This window comes from Anabrus simplex, chromosome 6, assembly GCF_040414725.1.
Source record: "Anabrus simplex isolate iqAnaSimp1 chromosome 6, ASM4041472v1, whole genome shotgun sequence".
Taxonomy (NCBI): domain Eukaryota; kingdom Metazoa; phylum Arthropoda; class Insecta; order Orthoptera; family Tettigoniidae; genus Anabrus; species Anabrus simplex.
Genome location: NC_090270.1, coordinates 191,075,280 through 191,098,817, shown reverse-complemented (window position 1 = coordinate 191,098,817; position 23,538 = coordinate 191,075,280). Strand labels below are relative to the sequence as shown.

Sequence of the window (23,538 nt, the reverse complement as noted above, 5' to 3'; positions counted from 1 at the left end):
CAGGAGATAGTGGTTTCGAAACCCACTGTCGGCAGCCCTTAAGGCGGTTTTCCGTGGTTTCACATTTTCATACCAGGCAAATGATGGGTCTGTACTTTCATTAAGGCTACGGCCTCTTCCTTCCCTCGCCTAGCCCAATTCTCTCCCATCGCCACCATAAGTTCTATCTTCAACGGACTAAAATCTTTCGTTTGTGTTACGTTATTTATTATGTAAATGTAATTAACCTTCCCCCTTCCCCGTTGTTTATTCGTAATAATATTTTTTGAGATTTTGATTCAATGCTGTATAATAAATTGTTTACGAGGTCTCACAAACGTACTACGGGGCGGGTAAAATACATTTAGTTATTAAATAACACAAAAGAAATAATTTAGCCCAGTGAAAGGAACATTAGTATTATCTCCCGTTGAAATTACAATTACAATTGATTTTTTTTACAAGTGGCTTTACTTCGCACCGACACAGATAGGACTTATGGCGACGATGAGACAGGAAAGGTATACGCGTGGAAAGGAAGCGGCCGTGGCCTTAATTAAGGTACAGCCCCAGGTACAGGTCCGTTGCTAGATAAAAATAAACAATGACCAAGTTGAATTATATTTATTTTGTGGTGTAGTGGTTAGTGTGATTAGCTGCCGCCCCTGGAGGTCCGGGATCGATTCCCGGCTCAGCCATGAAATTTGAAAAGTGGTACGAGAACTGGAACGGGGTCAACTGAGTAAAAAGGGTATTCGATTCCCGCCTCAGCCATCCTCGAAGAGGTTTTCCGTGGTTTCCCACTTCTCCACCAGGCAAATGAGGGTTGCTACCTAACTTAACAGCACGCTCGCTTCTTTTCTCTTTCTTGTCTACCCCTTCCAATCCTCCCATCCCCTGACAATGCCCTGTTCAGCATAGCAGGTGAGGCCGCCTGGGCGATGTACTGTACTGGTCCTCCTTCCCAGTTTTAACCCCCGACCCGAAGTCTCACGCTCGAGGATACTAATATTGAGGCGGTAGAGGTGGGATCCCTCGCCGAGTCCGAGGGGAATACCAACCCCGGACTGCAAATGGATTAAGAAAGAAATATATAAGGTAAGATTTGCATAACTTATTCAACTTATTATTTTATTATTGTATATCACCGAGCTGCGGGACTTAGGTCACGTAATTATCAGTTTGCATTCGGGAGATAGTGGGTTCGAAACATTTAGAAGAATTCGTTGCGTCACTGTGGTGCCAACTGCCGCTCGAATTGCTGCTGCAGACGCAGTCCGCTGCGCCTCAGCCATACGCCGAATACGGCGGTCCTTCTCGGTGGTGCTACGGGGACGTCCGGAGCCTGGTCTTCTTGCGAACGTACATTTTCGTGACCACTGCTGCCAGCCCGCATGCACAGTGGAGACACTCCTGCCAAGTCGTTCTGCAATAGCGCGGAAGAAACAGCCACCTTTGCGAAGCCCTAATATACGGCCTTGGGGCGATTTGCGGGATATTTGAATCAACGTCATCTTTTAAATGTATAAACACGCCTACCAACGTTCGTTAAACTAGCACAACCACTTTTTGGTGTATGGATATTTTTTCCGCCAGTGTAGAATCTTATTTCTCTTATTTCAATAAATGGTAATATTGAAACTACTAAGCGACCATGTGATACCGACAGCATCCACTGGCAAATATGTCATCTAATAACCAACAGGAAACAAGGGAGTGGGCACTTTTTACACTATTTTCAAATCTTCCAATTTATTTCTTTCAAAATTCAGAGTATAGAACAAAAGAATTTGGCAGGCCAGACGCTATCCTCCTCTCCATTTTTACTACTTCGATGCTTTTTTTTTTGCTACGGGCTTTACGTCGCACCGACACAGATAGGTCTTATGGCGACGATGGGATAGGAAAGGCCTAGGAGTTGGAAGGAAGCGGCCGTGGCCTTAATTAAGGTACAGCCCCAGCATTTGCCTGGTGTGAAAATGGGAAACCACGGAAAACCATCTTCAGGGCTGCCGATAGTGGGATTCGAGCCTACTATCTCCCGGATGCAAGCTCACAGCCGCGCGCCTCTACGCGCACGGCCAACTCGCCCGGTCTTCGATGCTGGAGTCGTGTCGGAGATAAGGAGTATTCAACCCACTAATTCCTAGCTTATAAACAGCATATGGTCTTAACTTCACTACTGCACAACTTCAAACTATCTAGTCTGAAAGATATTATTTAATAATGGTTTTCATTTTACAGCGGAAACGTGTGATAACTCTGTGATGTGGTGTGAAGTTCCTTTCAAAGAGGAACTTAAGTTTTTACTGCATGGAAGGACCTGTTGGATTGTGTTCATAATAAATGCTTGAAATATACTTTGATAATAAATTTATCCTGAAAGATGTTTTAGCTTCATTAATATTAAAGTTTTGAACTCTTAATTTGGGACGAATGACATTATTTGCGGGATGAATTGTCGGGAATGAATTCCAAACTTACGACGAGCTGTCCAAGTGCCAACTGTCTACGACAAATTATTGGGACAAAATGATGTGTTACTCACTAAATAGATGGTCACGCACCGAGAGAGTTTGCTGTATTGTTCGGGCCATTTTGCTATTAGCTTGCATTCTGAAGATGGTGGGTTCGAACCCCACTGTCGGCAGACTGAAGATAATTTTCCATGGTTTCCTATTTTTACACCAGGCAGATGCTGGAGCTATAAGACCACGGTCGCTTCTGCCCTTTCCCATGACATCGTCGGCGTAAGACCTGCCTGAGTCTAGCGACGAAAAACTAGTGAAAAGGAAAAAAAAATGGTCACGTATCTATTTTTCCCGTTCATCAGAAGGCTCTAAATACCGTGAATAATGACAATATTGAGAGATGTGTAAAATTGCCAGCTCCACTTCGCTTTCGTCACGTGGAGGTGTTCCTAGGTGTTAGCGGTCTGTTTTTGTGACCTTACTGGAGATCTGACGACCTATATTCATTCTTCAGTGTTCGTAAAGTGCGTAATCTGAACCCCCATCGTTAGCAGGTGACACTCGAGCTACTTCCGACCTACTTCTATGAACAATGGCACGACTAACATCAATACGCCTGGTCATATTATGAATGCATCTGCCCTCGTTATATGATATTTAAATATTCGGTCCCCTTTTCATGCACGGAATTGTAGAGTTGAGATTTTTGTAGAAATAAGTCCACAATAGATGTCCTTGACAAGTATGCTGAGGCATGGCATATTTGTGACCATAAAGTGTTTCGGTGGGATGTCCTACGTTTTAATTCAATCTAGTCTTGGACTCTAAAAAGATAACACAAACGTACCCAAGCTAAAATGAGAGGGTATCTCTGGGAGAAATAACGACAGTTACAAGAAGTGTTGGAAGTGCACCCGCCCCCCTCACCCCGCCCTCTTCCAGCTGGAGACACGTTCTTGCCCGCTTCACCATGTTTTCAGATACACGTCTGAGCATGTCGATGTCGATATTCATTATTTTGGTTGTGATGTTTCTCTGGAGATCTTGGATGGTTCGTGCTTTGTTTCTTTAGACACTTTCCTTGAGATGGCCACACAGAAAATAATCTGACGTCAAATCTAGTGATTTTGGAGGCCACAAATCTTTATTATTATCATCACGGACCTGCTGAAGTGTGCCATGGATTCATTGGAAGTGTGGCATGTGGCGCCATCCTGTTGGAAATATCCCTGCGTAAGTTCGATGTCGTCCACGAATTCCGTGAAAATGTTCATGTACACATCTGTATTAACAGTTCGTCAAAGAAAATTCGTCCAATCACCTTGTGCACATCTCACTCTAAATGTTTCTGGATGTAGTGACGTCTCGTGGAATACATGAGGATTTTCTGATGTACATTTCTCGTGTTTTGAGCATGTACGTATCCAGAGAGATGAAACCATGCTTACTCAATAAAACCACTATTTTCAATATGTCTTGGTTTATTTTCACAAAGTTGGGGAACCAATTGCAGTACGCACACACTTCATTCTGTCGGGTTCTTTCAGCTCCTGTATTGACGTCACTTTGTATGGTCAGAGTTTTGTAAGTTTTGCTGCTGCTCTTTGGCACATCGTTACCGAGTAGCCGGTCTCTTGTGACAGACGGCGTAAAGACTTTTGTGGGGAGCGAAGCAATCGCTCACGAACATCTACAGAGCGCTGTGGTACTACTGACGGCGGATTATGCTGCTCTTCTTCACTGACCGGTTCGTTCTAGCTTCTCCATTAACCTTAGAATTGTCTTTCGATTAGGAACATCACGAACACCGTAGTCGCGTCGGTAAGCTCTTTGCGTGGTGGTAACAGAACTGGTGAGAATTCTTCATAATAAATACACGCTGTTGAATTGTGTACTTAATTTTAAAGCTGTATGTGACAACAACAACAATATTCCTCCACGACCGCAACGACGTCGCGATATGTATCGAACGAACGAAGGAACGAAGTTGTTTCATTCCTGCCCGTTATTTAAACTAGTAGCTCTTAGGCCTTTGATTTGAATGGTATTTTGGTTTGGTTTTCCATAGATTTGTATGTTTGTACTTGCTTTGTGGTATATTATTGGTTTTTGGCGCAGAGGTCGCCGGACCCCAAGGAGAGACCCGCACTGCAGCCCCCCACCCCACCAATAGTTTTCTCCCGCTACCCCTCGTTTATTGAGATCTTGTATATACAGTTATAAATTTACATATTTTACAAATTTTTGTACAATGTATGTTTTTATTTATTTTTGTATGCCTCTTCTTTGGCGTTAGTCTCTGAGTCCGTTCTTGAGGTAGATTTGTATTTTGGCGTTTGGTGATATTTCAATAACATTAACAGATTATTTACATTATACAGTAACTTAGAATTTACGTAGTTTACATAACATCATATACATTTTAAACATATAATTTTCATTAGTTTGTAAGCGTTTTATCTGACTTGTGTCTGTGTCCTTTTCTTGCAGTTAGTTTGCGTATTTTAAACCGTTGTAGTAGTATTATTGAACATATGTTTCTTAGGAATGTCTTTCATGAGTCGTCGTGGTCACTGGGTCACTGTTACTGGGTCGGTCAGTGTTGTCAACAATGTGGTAGTAGTAAACATGTGGCCATTGATATTTAGTCTCGTCTTAGGTGCGATTTACTATTAAATGGGATGTTCTAGATTTAATAATAATAATAATAATAATAATAATAATAATAATAATAATAATAATAATAATAATAATAATAATAATAATAATTTATCAAGACCGTCTACAATAGTATCAGATACTGATGGGACTATTCGAGACCAAAATGTCGAAAAACTCTATTCTTTTAAGTTCTCGAGATATCTCGAGTCCTGATAACAAGTACTCGAATACTTTCACTCGAGGTATTCACTAATGATAATCCCAAGCGAGACCACATTGGTCTCTCTTTATGCAATATCCGAGAACAGTGAGGATAGTAACGCCATCTCTGGACGTAGCTCAGAACTACTACTGTATTCATAATTGGGTAAAGAGAGTAATGCACATCGCACGTATTTGACTAAAGATGCTTGTCTCAGACGGAAGAACGAGATGTGCTCGAATAGAATCTTACGGATTGAGCTTATACGTCAATAATAAGTTGTAAAGATGGTTATAGGTCACTGTCTGAACACTCGCAATCAATTATTTGCTTTCTTTATAGTTCCCATAAGGAGAAATAAATTGGTTTTTATTTTATTTTTTCAGAATTTGCTTTACGTCACCCCGACACGCGTAAGTCTTATGGCGACGATGGGATAGGAAACTGCTAGGAGCGGGAAGGAAGTGGCCGTGTCCTTAATTAAGATACAGCCTCGGCATTTCCTGGTGTGAATATGGGAAACCATGGAAAACCACCTTCAGGCCTGCCAGCAGTGGGGTTCGAACCCATTATCTCCCGTATGCGAGCTCACAGCTCCTAACCGCACGGCCAACTCGCCCGGTGGATAGAATACTATCAAGGAATGACATATGAAATGTAATATGGCTTTTAGTGCCGGGAGTGTCCGAGGACATGTTCGGCTCGCCAAGTGCAGGTCTTTTGATTTGACTCCCGTAGGTGACCTGCGCATCGTGATGAGGATGAAATGATAATGAAGACGACACATACACCCAGCCCCGTGTCAGCGAAATTAACCAAGGATGGTTAAAATTCCCGACCCTGCCGGGAATCGAACCCGGGACCCCTGTAGCCAAAGGCCAGCATGCTAACCTTTTAGCCATGGAGCCGGACTGCGGTCGAGTGAGGCGAATGTAGAAGTGCGGAAAACGTATGAATGTTAAGAGAAGTACATGGAGACCAAGGTGTCGATGGCTAGACTCAGTTTGCAATTATTTAATGGAAAGACGTGAGGAATTAGACGAGACTGCGGAGTAAGTTGCAAATGGAGGATTGTCGAGGCACTTAGTTAATTCACAGAACCTTGCAGACCGAAGGGCTGCCTGGGCGAGACGATAAAAGCGAGCTCAATTCACCCGGAAGGACGTGGGTTCGATCCCCGCCAGGAAGTCGAAAAATTTAAGAAACGAGATTTCCACTTCCGAAGGTACACATGGCCGCGAGGTTCACTCAGCCTACACCAAAAATGAGTACCAGGTGTATTCCTGGGGACAAAGACGGCTGGGCGTAGAGCTAACCACTCTATCCCACCAAGTGCCGAGGTTACGGATGGTGGAGGCCTCTGCCTTCCACCCCTCCCAGGGCCTTAATGGCCTGTACGGAGATGACTTTGCTCTGCAGACTGAACGCTGAAAACGTAACAGATATGCTGTTATTATTATATATATAATAAGAGTTTTGTTTGTACATTGCTCAGAATTTAAAAACAAGGAAATGCACTTTTTAATTGTCTGTCTGTCTGTCTGTCTGTCTGTCTGTCTGTCTGTCTGTCTGTCTGTACGCACATCGCGAGAAAACGGCTAAAGAGAATTGAATGAAAATCGATGTGTAAAGTCGTGGAATGAGCCACTGCAATCTAGGCTATAAATAATTTTATTCATTTCGAGTGAAATGGCATGTTAGGGAAAGGCCTAAAATCTAATTCTCAAATGTTTATGTTATTAGTGGTCGTATCGATAAATATTACGCCGGGCTGAGTGGCTCGGACGGTTGAGGCGCTGGCCTTTGACCCCAACTTGGCAGGTTCGATCCTGGCTCAGTCCGGTGGTATTTGAAAGTGCTCAAATACGTCAGCCCCGTGTCGGTACATTTACTGGCACGTAAAAGAACTCCTGCGGGACAAAATTCCGGCACCTCAGCGTCTCCGAAAACCGAAAAAGTAGTTAGTGGGACGTAAAACCAATAACATTATTATTATTATTATTATTATTATTATTATTATTACATAACTAAAGTTATAGGTAATTAAATTTCCGATCATTTACACTGACTGACAGTGACAATGCAACACCAAGGAGGAGTGGTTCGAAAGGGATGAAAGTTGGGGAAAAAACAGAGACGGCACGGATGAATCATTGATGTTTATTTCAAACCGATATGCAGGTTACACAATGCGCACGGCATCGACTCAGTAGGATGTAGGACCACCGCGAGCGGCGATGCACGCAGAAACACGTCGAGGTACAGAGTCAATAAGAGTGCGGATGGTGTCCTGAGGGATGGTTCTCCATTCTCTGTCAACCATTTGCCACAGTTGGTCGTCCGTACGAGGCTGGGGCAGAGTTTGCAAACGGCGTCCAATGAGATCCCACACGTGTTCGATTGGTGAGAGATCCGGAGAGTACGCTGGCCACGGAAGCATCTGTACACCTCGTAGAGCCTGTTGGGAGATGCGAGCAGTGTGTGGGCGGGCATTATCCTGCTGAAACAGAGCATTGGGCAGCCCCTGAAGGTACGGGAGTGCCACCGGCCGCAGCACATGCTGCACGTAGCGGTGGGCATTTAACGTGCCTTGAATACGCACTAGAGGTGACGTGGAATCATACGCAATAGCGCCCCAAACCATGATGCCGCGTTGTCTAGCGGTAGGGCGCTCCACATTTACTGCCGGATTTGACCTTTCTCCACGCCGACGCCACATTCGTCTGCGGTGACTATCACTGACAGAACAGAAGCGTGACTCATCGGAGAACACGACGTTCCGCCATTCCCTCATCCAAGTCGCTCTAGCCCGGCACCATGCCAGGCGTGCACGTCTATGCTGTGGAGTCAATGGTAGTCTTCTGAGCGGACGCCGGGAGTGCAGGCCTCCTTCAACCAATCGACGGGAAATTGTTCTGGTCGATATTGGAACAGCCAGGGTGTGTTGCACATGCTGAAGAATGGCGGTTGACGTGGCGTGCGGGGCTGCCACCGCTTGGCGGCGGATGCGCCGATCCTCGCCTCGCGTGCTGACGTCACTCGGGCTGCGCCTGGACCCCTCGCACGTGCCACATGTCCCTGCGCCAACCATCTTCGCCACAGGCGCTGCACCGTGGACACATCCCTATGGGTATCGGCTGCGATTTGACGAAGCGACCAACCTGCCCTTCTCAGCCCGATCACCATACCCCTCGTAAAGTCGTCTGTCTGCTTGAAATGCCTCCGTTGACGGCGGCCTGGCATTCTTAGCTATACACGTGTCCTGTGGCACACGACAACACGTTCTACAATGACTGTCGGCTGAGAAATCACGGTACGAAATGGGCCATTCGCCAACGCCGTGTCCCATTTATCGTTCGCTATGTGCGCAGCACAGCGGCGCCTTTCACATCATGAGCATACCTCAGTGACGTCAGTCTACCCTGCTATTGGCATAAAGTTCTGACCACTCCTTCCTGGTGTTGCATTTGCTCTGTCAGTCAGTGTATGTCTTATACATTTTTACTGTGCCCGCTATGATAACAGAGATATTCGTGAATTTGAATTGTTGCTAAGTCCATATGAACGAGTAGCCACGAGGAAATGGGTAAACAGTATTTAATGAAAGTCGGTACTTAAAGTCGGGGAATAAGCAACTACACTTTAGGCTACAAATAATTTTATCTCCCTGGTTGATATGGTAGTTTAGGGGAAGGTGCCTAAAATGTAATGTTTAGAAAATACCTATGTTACTGGTCCTGTCGAAATGTACTACATAACAAAAGTGATAGAGAATACAGTTTTCCATCATTTATGTCATACTCTGTGTTACCGTACCAACTTTGATAAGAGTGGTGGTGTTTGTGGTGGTGGTTTTTAATATTTTAAGAGGAAGTACAACTAGGCAACCATCCTCTGTATAATACTAATCAGAGAGAAAAATGGTAGGCGTTCGACACTTCGAAAAATGGAGGTATCGGTCTAAGAAAGACAATGGCCACGAAAGTCGTGAAAATGAAAGATTCCCTAGGCCTCCATGCGTAATACTGTCGTGGTCAGAAAAGAACAAGTTTTGATCAAGGGGAATGAAATGGCGTAGGGCTTTTTTTGATGCCGGGAGTGTCCGAGGACATGTTCGGCTCGCCAAGTGCAGGTCTTTTGATTTGACTCCCGTAGGTGACCTGCGCATCGTGATGAGGATGAAATGATAATGAAGACGACACATACACCCAGCCCCGTGTCAGCGAAATTAACCAATGATGGTTAAAATTCCCGACCCTGCCGGGAATCGAACCCGGGACCCCTGTGACCAAAGGCCAGCACGCTAACCATTTAGCCATAGAGCCGGACTGATCAACGGAGATCGTTAAGGAACGATCGCTTGAAGTATAAAACAAGAGGGAGTAACGAAAGGAAGGACGACTTCCATTACATTACTGTAGATGTCCTAATATCACAGAGTCGGAGGAAAACTAAATGTAAAGGACTACAATATCGTAACTTCATAGAACTGATAAACAATAGCATTGCATTGACCATTGCTTTTTGTGATATGCTTTGTCTCTTCTGTTACCACTCATCACCGACATATGGGATTATTGCTGCACACGGGGTATAACAGCCTGCCTGAATATTGGCGAGAAGTAGATGGGAAGTTAGATGACTTTCTTCTTCAGCATACCATTCCTTTGGTTCATACATTTTCTGATACTACTGGTACGTTACACACTGATTCATCACAGTATTCCAACAATTCGATCCCTGCTCTGAGGCGCTGACTGGAATGAGCAGTGTGAACACTTAACGCAATAATGGCAGAGGGATGTTCACGGCTGTCTGTGGCCTGGTTATTCCAGTTCGGCAGCGTGATACTGTTCGTTAAAAGTGAGAAAATGAGCGATTTTTCATTTAATGGAGTATTTCTTATGATAGCATTGATTTTAATCGTGACCGAGTGCGTTGACCGTACTGTTACGGGCGCACAGCTGCGAGCTTGCATTCGGAAGGTAGTGCGTTCGAACCCCACTGTCGGCAGCCCTGAAGATGGTTTTCCGTGATATTCCATTTTCGCACCAGGTAAATACTGGGGATATACCTTAATTAAGGCCATAGCCGCTTCCTTCCCACTCCTAGACCTCTCTTGTCCCATAGTTGCCATAATACCTATCTGTGTCAGTGCGACATAAAGCCAATTTTTTTTATTTTAATCGCGACATTTCTACTGACTTAATTGTAATGATCTATGTTGATTTCAGCTGCGAAAACCACAAAGACAGTCTTTCTGAGGATGTAAAAAGGCAGGTGGAAAGTGAATGCCTGCCATTATAATGAAAACTGCCCAACTCGATTGACTTGCAGCAGACGAGCGGACCTTCCATCATAATGAAAACTCCCCAACTTGATTGTGACTAGTAGTAGGTAAGAGGGCCCGCCATTACAATGAAAATTCCCTAACCCAGTCTTCACATGAGAAAAGATGTATGGTGACTTTCCCGTCGCGTTTCCGGGTTAACGTTAACAGCTATGCAATTTAATATAATCTTACTCACAACGTAACACTTATTATTTACAGACGAATGGAAGGACAAGTTGAGGAGAGAATTAAGAAGATCAAGCCCACGTGCATGGCATTCGTAGATCTAGAAAATAATTCTTTATTATGATATAGAATTCCGTAGGGAAGCACGGATACATCAGCTAGTTATTTATATACTAAAATGTGTTGTTTGGGTTATCAGTCCATAGACGGTTTGATGCAGCTCTTTATGAACCCTATCATGTGATAACCTTTTCATTTCTACGTCACTCCTAAATATACTCTGACCTGTTTATCGTATTCATACCTTGGTCTTCCCCTACCGTTCTTACCGCCTACACTTACCTCAGAAACCAACAGAACAATTCCTGGGCGTCTTAAGATGTGTCCTAACATTATTTCTCTTCTTCTGGTCAAATCCGCTAAATCATTGTCCTCTCTCCAGTGTAATTCAGTATTTCTTCATTTGTGATTCGATCTACTCATCTCACCTTCGGTATTCTCCTGTAACACCACATTTCAAAAGCTTCTCTTTCTGTATGAGATACTTATCGTCCACGTTTCACTTCCATATAATGCCACGCTCCAAGGGAAAGTCTTCACAAAATCTTTCTAATTCCTTTGTCAAAGTTCGAAGTGAGCAAATTTCATTTCTTAAGAAAAGCCTTTCCTTACTTGTGCATTTTATATTCTCCTTATTTCTGGCAACGTTAGTTATTCTACGACCCAAGCAACAATATTCATCTACGGAATGAAGTCTTAAAGAAGTAAGCTAATATTTCCCACATCAACCTGACTCCGTTCGACTGCACTCTTTTACTTTTGTTCTGGATTTATTTATTTATTTTCATTTACGACTGCGTCCATACCATTCAAAAATTTCTACGAATCTTCAGCAGGCCCAGATAAAATAACAATATCTCAGCAAATCTCAGAGCTTTGATTTCCTCTCCTGGATTGTTATTCCATTTGTAGTTAGATTGTGATAATATATAGTATTACTAACTCTTTTGGTGATGAATAATAATCAAATCATACATCTTCATTACACATTATGCCCTTCAGCGTTCAGTCTACAAGCTTCTGTGAATTTTAAATACTCCAGAATCTTCTATTTGCTGTGAGCTTGCATCCGGGAGATAGTGGGTTCGAACCCCACTGTCGGCAGCCCTGAGGATGGTTTTCCATTTTCATACCAGGCAAATGCTGGAACTGTACCTTAATTAAGGTCACGGCCGCTTCCTTCCCACTCTTAGGCCTTCCCTATCCCTTCGTCGCCATAAGACCTATCTGTGTTGGTGCGACGTAAAACCAATTGTAAAAAAAAATTACATTTGTAAATCCTTCTGTATATCAGTCAAAGTATCGGTCTCCAAATCGCAAGATCGAGGTTTCAAACCTGGTAGAATTTTTACGATTTTTGGGGGTGGGAGTCAATTCAGCAGTTATTTCGTAAAACATCATTGGTGATACAGTACTCAACCGATCACCCAAATGAGACCTGTTTTCTACGCCAACTGTTTGAGTCAAACGGAACGTAGTCGAAATTGACAAGCGGGCAGTGATGACGACGGTCTTTACTGAGGCCATACGATTGCTGAAGTATAGCTACTTCTATTTAGCTCCACACCTCAGATAGTTAGAAACTGAGTCTAAAAATCGTCGCCCTGGTCTCAATCTGCTTTTCTTACCCTCAATGGCCAGGCCCAATATTCTCCATTCGCCTCACATGATCCTACCACCTGTCGGGCTGAGTGGCTCAGACGGTTGAGGCGCTGGCCGTCTGACCCCAAATTGGCAAGTTCGATCCTGGCTCAGCCCAGTGGTATTTGAAGGTGCTCAAATACGTCAAGCTCGAGTCGGTAGATTTACTGGCACGCAAAAGAACTCTTGCGAGACTAAATTCCGGCACCACGGCGTCTCCGAAAACCGTAAAAGTAGTTAGTGGGACGAAAAGCCAATAACATTATTATTATTATTATTATTATTATTATTATTATCCTACCACCGAAGCTGACTAATACGCATGGATTTAATCATCAAGTTAATTCTTAAATTAGCTTTTTTTCTCCTCATTCTTGGTAGTCTACTGCCATTATTGCCATCTGTTTGTACCCAGATTAAATAAGAAAGCACATATCTTGCAGATATCGTTACTGTTTTCTTTAATGCTTTCCAGGAGTTCCCAGGATGGATTTCGATATTTTCATGAAAGGTCAAACATCACGTTAATAAAATGGGGCTATTTGTCACGTCCGAAATGATCATACAACAGGTACAGTTTCAAAGAAATAACGACAGAAGATGAAGGTAAGGTAAGAGTGACACTGGGCGGATAACCTTGGTGTTCCTCCCCTTACAAGACTCACGATGATCTTAGTATGCCAAGACGTTGCAGTTGCGTAGATCATTGGGAGTGGTTCGCATTGTGAAAATGCACGAGGCCGGATGGGCGGTTCATCGTGCACACATCCATCGCGGCCGAGCAATGAACCCAGTAACACGGCGTGCTCATGTAGGACGTCGCGTTGGCCAGGTACTTGTCCTGCCAGGGCCTCCGACACAACACAACATACATTTTGAGTGGTCTGGATTACATTCAATGCCTCTACCACGAGTAGAAGCATGATTTTAACGCAGACTTACGTTCCTCGACAACGGGTACATGGAAAGAAAAATTTTTAAAGACGCTTTTAGTGTTTGGGAAGAACGCGCATTCGTCGAGAGTATTTCACTTACGATGAAATGAAATGTCGTATGGCTTTTAGTGCCGGGATATCCCAGGATGGGTTCGGCACGGCAAGTGCTGGTCTTTCTATTTGACACCCGTAGGCGACCTGCGCGTCGTGATGAGGATGAAATGATGATGAAGACAACACATACCCTCAGCCCCCGTGCCATTGGAATTAACCAATTAAGTTTAAAATCCCCGACCCGGCCGGGAACCGAAGGCCAGTACGCTGACCGTTCAGCCAACGAGTCGGACTTTCACTTACGATTATGTTTAATGTCTCAATTGACAGATAAAAGCGGAGGATACCTGCTGAAGAAAAAACCGAAGCTTAGTTTTCATGAAATAGCGGTTCAAATTAAGTCAAAATTTGTGCTAAATATGTGACGTCACACGCATACTCTGTTATAAGATGGCGCTGTGTTGACTCGCGCGCTCAGTTGGAGATTAGCTGCCATTGGGATTACATCGTAGTCAGTTGTGTAGAATAACAAATTTAATAATGGAAAATATTTAATTTATTATCCACATAATATTGGTCTTTTATTTCTAATAACTAAGTTTACGAGACTGCTGTTGCAATAGTGACTGGCTACCGTCATTTTTATTCGCATTAACGATAAGCGCAACAAAAAATATTTCGAGGTATTTTAACTAATTTCTGGTTAAGAAAATAGTGATTTAGTTTCGGAGAATTTCGGCTAATTAAAGCGATAAGAGTTTAATGCGAAATTATTTATTTTTGCGACAAGTGCGAAAATGCAGCGAAATTCGTGGAATATTGCGAGCTTGAAATTGTATTCCAATATTACTTGTACGAAGGGAAACGGAAGACAGAATAAGGATTTCGTGATTCAACAGGAATACCTGTTCATTTAAGTATTCTAGGAAATCCCTTAATGGTACGGCGATATAGGGCAAACGCTCTGACGAAAGGGCAATGTTACCTAATCAAGATTACATAAGAAATAATGAATTATTATCACTACTGTGTCCGGCTACATGGGTAAACGGTTAGCGTGCTGGCCTTTGGTCCACTTGGTCTCGGGTTCGATTCCTGGCCGGGTACGATATTTTAACTTTCATTGGTTAATTCAGATGACTCGGGGAACTCGGTGTGTGTGCTATCTTCATCATCAGAATTCATAATAGGTACAGCCCCATTATCATAGACGCGCTGGTCGCCTATACGCCTATACTTGAAAGACCTGCACTAGGCCTTTTCGGAGGCCACACGCCATTAAATCACTACTGATCCTATCTGCCACAAATATTTCACAAATCACACAAATGATACATTTTATGAATAATTTTATAAGATTACTAGCAGGTGTGAGCCTCCGTGGCTCAGACAGCAGCGCGCGGCCTCTCACCACTGGATACCGTGGTTCAAATCACGGTCACTCCATGTGAGATTTGTGCTGGACAAAGCGGAGGCGGGACAGGTTTTTCTCCGGGTACTCCGGTTTTCCCTGTCATCTTTCATTACAGCAACACTCTCCATCCTCATTTCATAGCATCTATCATTCATTAATAAATCACTTTGGGAGTGGCGACCCCATCGTACTAACAGCCTATATCTGCTTCATTCATTACATCCCTGACCCGGTCAATGACTGGAAAACAGGTTGTAGGTTTTCATTTTCACTAGCAGGTGTCCGCGGCTTCGCTCGCGTTCATTAATTCAACCGCATTAGATGTTTTTAAATCGTTTAATTAAATGCAAAAGAAACACTATATTTAGTAACACACATCGTTTTCACTTTTAATATTGGTCGTTTTATATTATTTTAATATTTCACCCCCTTTCTAACCTCGCCCGTAGGGGTGTCTCACCCTACAGTTTTCTTTCCCAAACAGTAACTCGTATGAGTATCATGTTTGCTTGAGAGCTATGCTGGAACATGCACACGTACATGCATGATCTCGGTAATTTTAGACATTCCTTTCACCCCCTCAAACCCCTATCCCGATTGGAAAGGAACTTTGGCTCAAACGGCATCCAGAGTGTCACGGTTCATCTCAGCTACTCCAAAGACTGTGAACTCGCCACTAATATCGGCCATTTTTCGGATTTTTACATTTCACCCTTTCCTAAGGGTGCTTTCTTTCCCTCACAGTATTTTTTCCAGATATCCTGACTGACTGACTGACTGACTGACTGACTGACTGACTGACTGACTGACTGACTGACTGACTGACTGACTGACTGACTGACTGATTCATTATCGCCGAGCCAAAACTACTGGAAATAAAGAAATGAAATTTTGGGGATACATTCATATTAAGATGTAGGTACTCGCTAAGAGAGGATTTTTGGATACTCCATCGCTAAGAGGGTGAAAAAGGGGGTTCAATTTAAAAATGAGTGTATCTATATCTCATAACTTCATAAGTTTACAGAAGTAAAGTTTGGTATTTAGAATCTTCTTTAAAAATAAGGAAATGCGTATTTTTTTGTTTTCAGAAAATCCCAATAGGAGGGGTGAAAAAGGGGTTGAATGCCTTTAATCAGGATACCGGTACTTATATCTCAGAAACTGAAGATATTACAGACCTGAAAATTGGAACTTTTGATCACTTTTAAAAATAAAGAAACACGTATTTTTTGTTCTTGGAAAATCCAATTAACAGGAGAGTGAAAATAGGGGTGAATTTGTAAAATGAGTCTATCTATATCTCAAAACTTTGAAAGTTTGCAGATGTAAAAATTGGTATTTAGAATCTTCATTAAAAATAAAGAAACATGTATTTTTGTGTTTTCGGAAAATCCCAATAGGAGGGGTGAAAACGGGTGAAAAATGGGTTGAATGCCTTTAATATGGATACTTATATCTCAGAAACTGAAGATATTACAGACCTGAAAATTGGTGTTTGGGATCTCGTTAAGTTATATGTGTATCCAGTTTAGTTGAGAGCTATGCTGAAACATACGCACACATTCACCCGTAATCTCTGTAATTTTCGACATTTTATTTCTTCACTCCTTCTCACCCCCTATGCCATGGGGACTGAACTTGGACTTTTCACCTTTATATCCCGTTTATAGAAGAAAAAGGTACGTTTTAAGAAACGCATCATAATCTTCACATACTGTTGGTTAGGCAACCCACTGATCAGACTTGTCATGCGGTTTACTTACCTCCGCCTATTTTCTTGTTTTCACTCTTTTCACCCCCTATGCCGAAACTACTAATCAGATTTCGTTCAAACCACTCCCTAAACCCTCCCAGGAGTAACAAGAACAAATTGTGAAATTTTCAGCCAGATCGCTCCAGTAGTTTTTGACTCCATTCGAGACATACATTCAAACACACATTCATTTACATATAGGGCCTATGCATGTTACAGTGAAATTCAAGAAATGGGGCATCGCCTATTTCACGAAATAACGCGAAAAATCGTTTCCTTTTCGCGAAATCGTACATACAGTACTGCATGTAACTATTTAACAACATACCAGCCCTCCAGCCAATCTCAAATTCCTGGCAGTACCGGAAATCGAACCTGAACCTCCGAAGAAGACAGATAATAGCACTAACCGTTTCACAACATATGTGGGAATAATAATAATAATAATAATAATAATAATAATAATAATAATAATAATAATAATAATAATAATAATAATAATAATAATAATAATAATAATAAGACTGTATCTTTATCATTCCTTCAATTACTATAGGTTTTAAGAAATACCACTGTGTTAGGATTTAGTTCCACAGTGATTCTTACGTCCCGGTAAGACAGGATACGACGTTATTCCACTGAAACTTCCTCAAATGTCACCTTCTACCTGCTTTCTACTGTAGGGAAGAGAAGGATAGTGACTAAGGGGCTACTTCACAGAGGTCGACCAGTGACGTAATGTTAGGGACTGCAAGGCCTGCAATTCAAGCGGGCCTGAGCCTTAACAGGCCCGAAGTCTTAGCCAGGAAAAAAGGAAATAAGGGAATACATAACTTTACCCGAATGCCACTCGGCGCGGGAAAGGTTGGTTACATTTGCCTGCAAATTATTGTTATTGTATTGAGTCTAAGACAGCTGTCTCTCGTAATACAAGCAGCACGCTCTCTCACAAATATATGCGCCAAGTTATTATTAAGGAAACAGTGAAAATTGGTTCCTAAGTATCAAATTTCAGACCTAATTATTCCTGGTGCTGTTTGTTCCGCAATACGATCATTTTCACAGCTGAAACTTATAAAGAACTATGTACGAAATTTATGACCCAAGAAGTCTGCCACTTCGTCATCGAATGTGATATCGACAGGCATCATTGGAATACCTCTGCATCTCGGAAAGTACGCTGTATGGTCCAGTTTCTTTAAAATCAAATGTGAGTACAATAACGTTTCACGCAGTTGTAATCGAGCAATCGAAGCGGGAGGTTGTGAGTGGTGAGTGAGAAGAATAAAATTATTGCTGTAGAGCAGCATAGCGCGGCCATACGTCGATGGCACGGGCAATGAAGTGTGTGTGTACGGCAAGTGGGAAGGTGCATCTACGGCAATCTGGGCTCGAGGTAACTATGATGGTGGCAGCAGTAGTGACAATTCCTCTCATAATAGGAGGTGTAGAAGTGAACCTTGGGAAGACATGGAAAAGATTAGGGAAATAGTCATATAGCCTCTCAGACTGGACAAACAAGGGAGACATTTCGTGAGCTGAAAAATGATGGTAGAAATGAACGACTGTGTAATAGAAGATTTAAGAATTATTACAGAAAAGGTGGTGGAGAACTCTAGGGAAATAGAAATACTGAAAACGGAAATGAAAGTGATTGAATACGAATTGGAGAAAATCAAGTGGCAGCAGAAAATAATTATTTAGGAAGCTAAGAGGAAAAATATTTCGTATACGGCATAGCGGAGAATGAAAATGAGGATTTAAATGATTTAATGTTCGATATTCTAAATAATTATATAAAGGAAAATTGTAAAGCAGAGGACATTGATGAAATTCATAGGCTGGGGAGAGTTAAAGGGAGAAGATCTATTAAAGTTGATCTTGGCTCTGAAGGCGAACGAAGTATTCTCAATGCGACGAACCTAAAAGGAGAAATGATTTGGGTGAGAAGAGACATGGATAAAGAGACCGTCACGGAACAGAGATTCTTGCGATTTCATCTAGTAAAAGCTAGGAATTATGGACTGAAAACGTACATAAGAGGCAAATGTCTTATAGTATGTGACGGAAAGTGGTCGCGTACTTAGTCAATTGCACAGCTACGGGAAATGGATATGCAGTTGAGTTCATCGCCTCAGGAAGTTCATCAACTGTCTGTAGAGCAAGGAATTTGACAGTCATCTGCCTGCACGCTGGATGACAACACACAATCTGATGACAACAGCGACCTTCATACTCTACAGAAGAAGAGAAGACAGCAGAGTGACGAACGAACAGTTGAGGGGAATGGGCAACCAGCTGATTGTCGAGCTGACATGAATCCAGGGAGCAGCGGACCATCTGATGACAGAAGCAAGACGCTGGCAAGGAAGGGTGAGTTTAATCGACTTTTGGGCTGAGAAGGGCAAAGGACAGAAAGACAATATATACAGAGAAATTATTAGTTCACCAGAGGGAAGTATTTTAGAACTAGAGAAAAAGATAATGAATAGCAGTAAGACAAGTAACTTGTCTGAGGGTAAAAGTAAGAAATAAATAGAATTGAATATTGGTCCGGTCAAAACAAGGTTTTTTGAATAAGTTATGAAATGAACAGGCGAAATTATTAATGGCAGAAATGCATATCATTACCTTTGTTGAGAGTTGGATAGCACCGGGATATGAAGTACATATTGAAGGTCTTAAAACGTATAGCAAGACAAGGGGCAGGAACGCTCATGAAGTTAGACATCTCGGTGGTATAGTAACTTTGGTAAGGGAGAATTAAAGGAGAAAAGTGAAATAATAGAAAGAGATATAGAAGAAATACTTTGGGTGAAAACAAGCATAAAACAGAAGAGGGGTGTCAATCTATGTCTCGTTTTTGTATACAATCCTCCTGAGGGCTCAACATTGGCAAACAAAGAATTTTTCACTGAGTTAGCACCAGAAAAAAATAGATTAAAGAATATACATGTGAGCATAGGTATTGTAATTATGGGGGACTTCGACGTGAGGACTACGTACCTAAAACCAGTTTACTGTAAAGAGGTTGAGGCATTAAGGAGTGTGAGGGAGAAGCTGGAAAGTTTGAGGGAGATAATTAAGATTCTATCAGAAGACAGGAAGGAAGGTAGGTCTCCCGCAAACAATGTACAGGATATGGCAGGTGTAAAAGAGGTATGGGAAGCAAAGGAGGAATTGTAGAAGACAGGTGGTCTAATGTTCTATGGGGTAGGAGTTTGCAGGCTAAGGGCTCTATTCAACATCAGAATTCAGGACAGGTATCTGTGAGAAATCAGTACGAGTCACTGCAGGTAAGACAACAGAGTGAAGGTGAGGAACAGGGAACTGTTGCTGAGAAGTGTGGAAGTAGGAGAAAGGGAAAAGCTAGGAAAGGGAAATGTAGAGTAGAGGATAGAAAAGTCAGGTGAAACAGGGTCATGGGTGGGAGAAAAGGGAGGAGGAAGTAGCTTCAGTAGCTGTCAGTAAAGATAGAGCTGATCAGGAGGAAAGGGGATCAAACGAGGTGGGTAGCGTTGAGGCGCTAGTCATGGGGGATTCCATTGTTAGACATGTGGGGAAAGTGCGTGGAAGGAAAGGGAACCAGGGTAGAATACATTTTTTTTTTTGCTAGTTGCTTTACGTCGCACCGACACAGATAGGTTTTATGGCGACGATGGGACAGGGAAGGCCTAGGAATGGGAAGGAAGCGGCCGTGGTCTTAATTAAGGCACAGCCCCAGCATTTGTCTGGTGTGAAAATGGGAAACCACGGAAAACCATCTTCAGGGCTGCCGACAGCTGCCACTATCTCCCGGATGTGAGCTCTCAGCTCCTAACCGCACGGTCAACTCGCCCGGTGGATAGAATACTATCCAGGAATTAGGTTGAGGCAGATGTTGAGGGAAGTAGAAGAGAAGGAGGAAGGGAAGGAGAAGGTGGTAGTGTTTCACGTTGTTACCAACCACGTAAAGTAGGCTGATATAAGTCCAACATAGCTAGTGATGTGTTGGATCTGGTAAATGGAGCACGGGCGAAGTTTAAGGAAGCGGAGATTGTTATCAGTGGAATACTGTGTAGGAGGGATACTGACTGGAGGGTGATTGGGGATTTAAATGAGACTATAGAGTAGGTATGTGGGAAACTGGGAGTGAGATTTCTAGATCCTAATTGGTGGGTAGGAGATAGGGATCTGCGCTCCGATTGCCTTCACTTAAATCGCCGTGGTACTTATAAGTTAGGGAATTTTTCTGGAAGGGCTATAGGGAGGTACATTCAGAGAAACGGGGTGGTCTAGGGAGTGGTGATGAGGGTACAGACATCTGGAAGTTAAGTAGGGATGACATAAAAAGGTTAGTGTTGAATTGTAAACGTATTGTAAAGAAAGGACTAGAATTAAGTAATCTGATATGTATATATATATATATATATATGCTTACTAGATATTGTAATAGGAGTTGAATTATGGCTAAGAAATGATATAATGGATGCAGAAAATTTCATACGGAACTGGAGTGCGTATCGTAGAGATAGGATAGGAATGGTAGGAGGGGGATTATTCATTTTGGTGAAAGAAGATGTTGTAAGCTACGAAAAATGTAAAGATGACAAACATAAAATTCATTTCTAAAGATAATAGGCAACCTGATGTCTTTGGAGTGCATAGACCGGGAAAGGGTAGCGCTGACACTGATTCAGAATTATTTGATAAGGTAATCAGCTATGTGGGAAACGACGAGGAAAGGAATGTGATTGTAGCGGGAGATCTCAATTTACCAAATGTCAATTGGGAAGGTAATGAGAATGACAAGAAGCATGACCAACAAACGGCAAATAAGTTAATAGGGGAAGGACAACTGATTCAGGAAGTGATGGAACCAACAAGGGGGAAGAAAATCCTGGACGTGGTGCTGGTAAAACCAGATGAGCTCTATAGGGAAACTGAAGTAATATATGGCATTAGTGATCATGAAGCTGTTTTTGTCGTAGTCAAAAATAAATGTGAGAGAAAGGAAGGTCTTAAAAGTAGGACTGTTAGGCAGTATCATATGGCTGATAAAGCAGGCATGAGGGAGTTTTAAAAAGTAGCAATGATCGGTGGAAAACGGTAAATAAAAATGTAAATAGACTCTGGGATGGGTTTAAAGCAATTGTTGAGGAATGTGAAAACAGGTTTGTACCTTTAAAGGTGTCAAAGGTGTCAAGGAATGGTAAAGGCCCACCTTATTATAATGGAGAAATAAAGAGACTAAGATGGAGGTGCAGACTGGAAATAAATAGAGTCGGAAATGGCTTTGGAAGTAAAGAGAAGTTGAAGAAACTTACTAGAAAACTGAATCTAGCAAAGAAGTCAGGTAAGGATAACGTGATGGCAAGCATAATTGGCAGTCATACAAATTTTAGTGAAAAATGGAAGGGTACTTTAAGGCAGAAACTGGTTCCAAGAAGACACTGCAGGAATAATTAATGAACAAGGGGAGTGTGTGAGGATCTTCAAAAGGCAGAAGTATTCAGGAAGCTCTTGATTCACGAAAATTAGCTTCTGGGTTATTTATAGACTTTCAAAAATCCTTTGACACAATTGACCACGAGATCATGACCAGAAAACTGGAAGAAGCAGTAGCAAGAGGCGTAGCGCTGACCTGGTTTAAGGATTATCTCAGTGTTCGATCACAGTTCGTTTCATATAAAAGTCTGTCTGACTAAGAGCACTAACATGCTTTGTCTTATTCTAATGTACTTTACCTCTTGTTCATCCAAAGTTCTTCTGAAAAAAGTCTTCTGATCCTGCGGAGCGAAGAATAATCTGTCCTTGCAAAACTGTCGATACAAGAGGAGAAAGTGTGTGCAAGACGTTTGAATAAGAACTTTGTAATGAATGCGAATCAAATTTATTTCCTTATGATGTAACTCCTTATCTGCGAGCTGTAATGTGGGGCATCTGTAGGCTGTAGCTACGACTGATTCAAAACCTGATATTGAGATATCGCAGAATAAATAGTGGTGTTGCAATCTGTTCAAGTATTTCATGGACCGGAATATTAAGGCAGAAAAACTGAGACATTAAAGCTCTCACTCTTATTCTGAGTCTCATTTGCTGTACTACAAATGAAGCATTCATAAAGCCTCAAGGTAACATTAAAGTATCCTCCACAGTTGTGCGTAGTTTAAGGGAATTATTGATTCATGCTATTACTATGGATAAAAATAGAGGACTCCGTAAAAATCAGTTTGGTTTGAAAAACAGTCTTGGTACTTTGGACGTTCAGTGTCTAAGATCAAAAATGTCTTGATCAACATAAAACATCTGTCTTCGCTTAATATACTGATTATTATGTAAAGGATTTTCACAACATTAAAAATGATATCCTCGTACATTAGCTGAGATATATTGGATTTGATGCTAACGATGTGAAAAACATCAAGAAGCTGTACTGGAATCAGAGAGTTCTTATCATAATCGAAATCCACGTTACTGAAGAGATCAAGACACACAATGCAGTGAAGCAAGATTGTATCCTGTCTCCAACCATTTTAAAATTTTACTGTGAACGCATAATTTTTTTAATACTTTTTGTTCAGAAGTCAAATATACATTTTCTGTGTCGACTCAGTTAATGAACTTTTACGTCTCTAAGTCTGTTGAAACCCTAATTATAACACATATAACATACCTGGTTCGCCTCTGTGGTGTAGTGGTTAGTGTGGTTAGCTGCCACCCCTTGAAGCCCGGCTTCTATTCCCGGCTCTGCCACGAAATTTGAAAAGTGGTACGAGGGCTGGAACGGGGTCCACTCAGCCTCGGGAAGTCAACTGAGTAGAGGTGGGTTCGATTCCCATCTCAGCCATCCTGGAAGTGTTTTTCC

At 42.2% G+C, this 23,538-nt stretch overlaps 1 protein-coding gene across 5 annotated transcripts in view; it reads right to left on the bottom strand.

The window, feature by feature from the left end:
* LOC136876294 (juvenile hormone esterase) overlaps positions 1-23,538 on the bottom strand; it is a 533,707-nt gene that overhangs the window by 198,237 nt on the left and 311,932 nt on the right. Inside the window, exon 1 of one of the 5 annotated variants that reach the window (XM_067150124.2) lies at positions 22,418-22,478. The exons of the other annotated variants lie outside the window; for them this stretch is intronic. The gene's annotated coding sequence lies outside the window, so the exon portion shown is untranslated. Of the gene's footprint in view, positions 1-22,417; positions 22,479-23,538 lie in introns of those variants that run through there. 5 annotated transcript variants of the gene reach the window in all.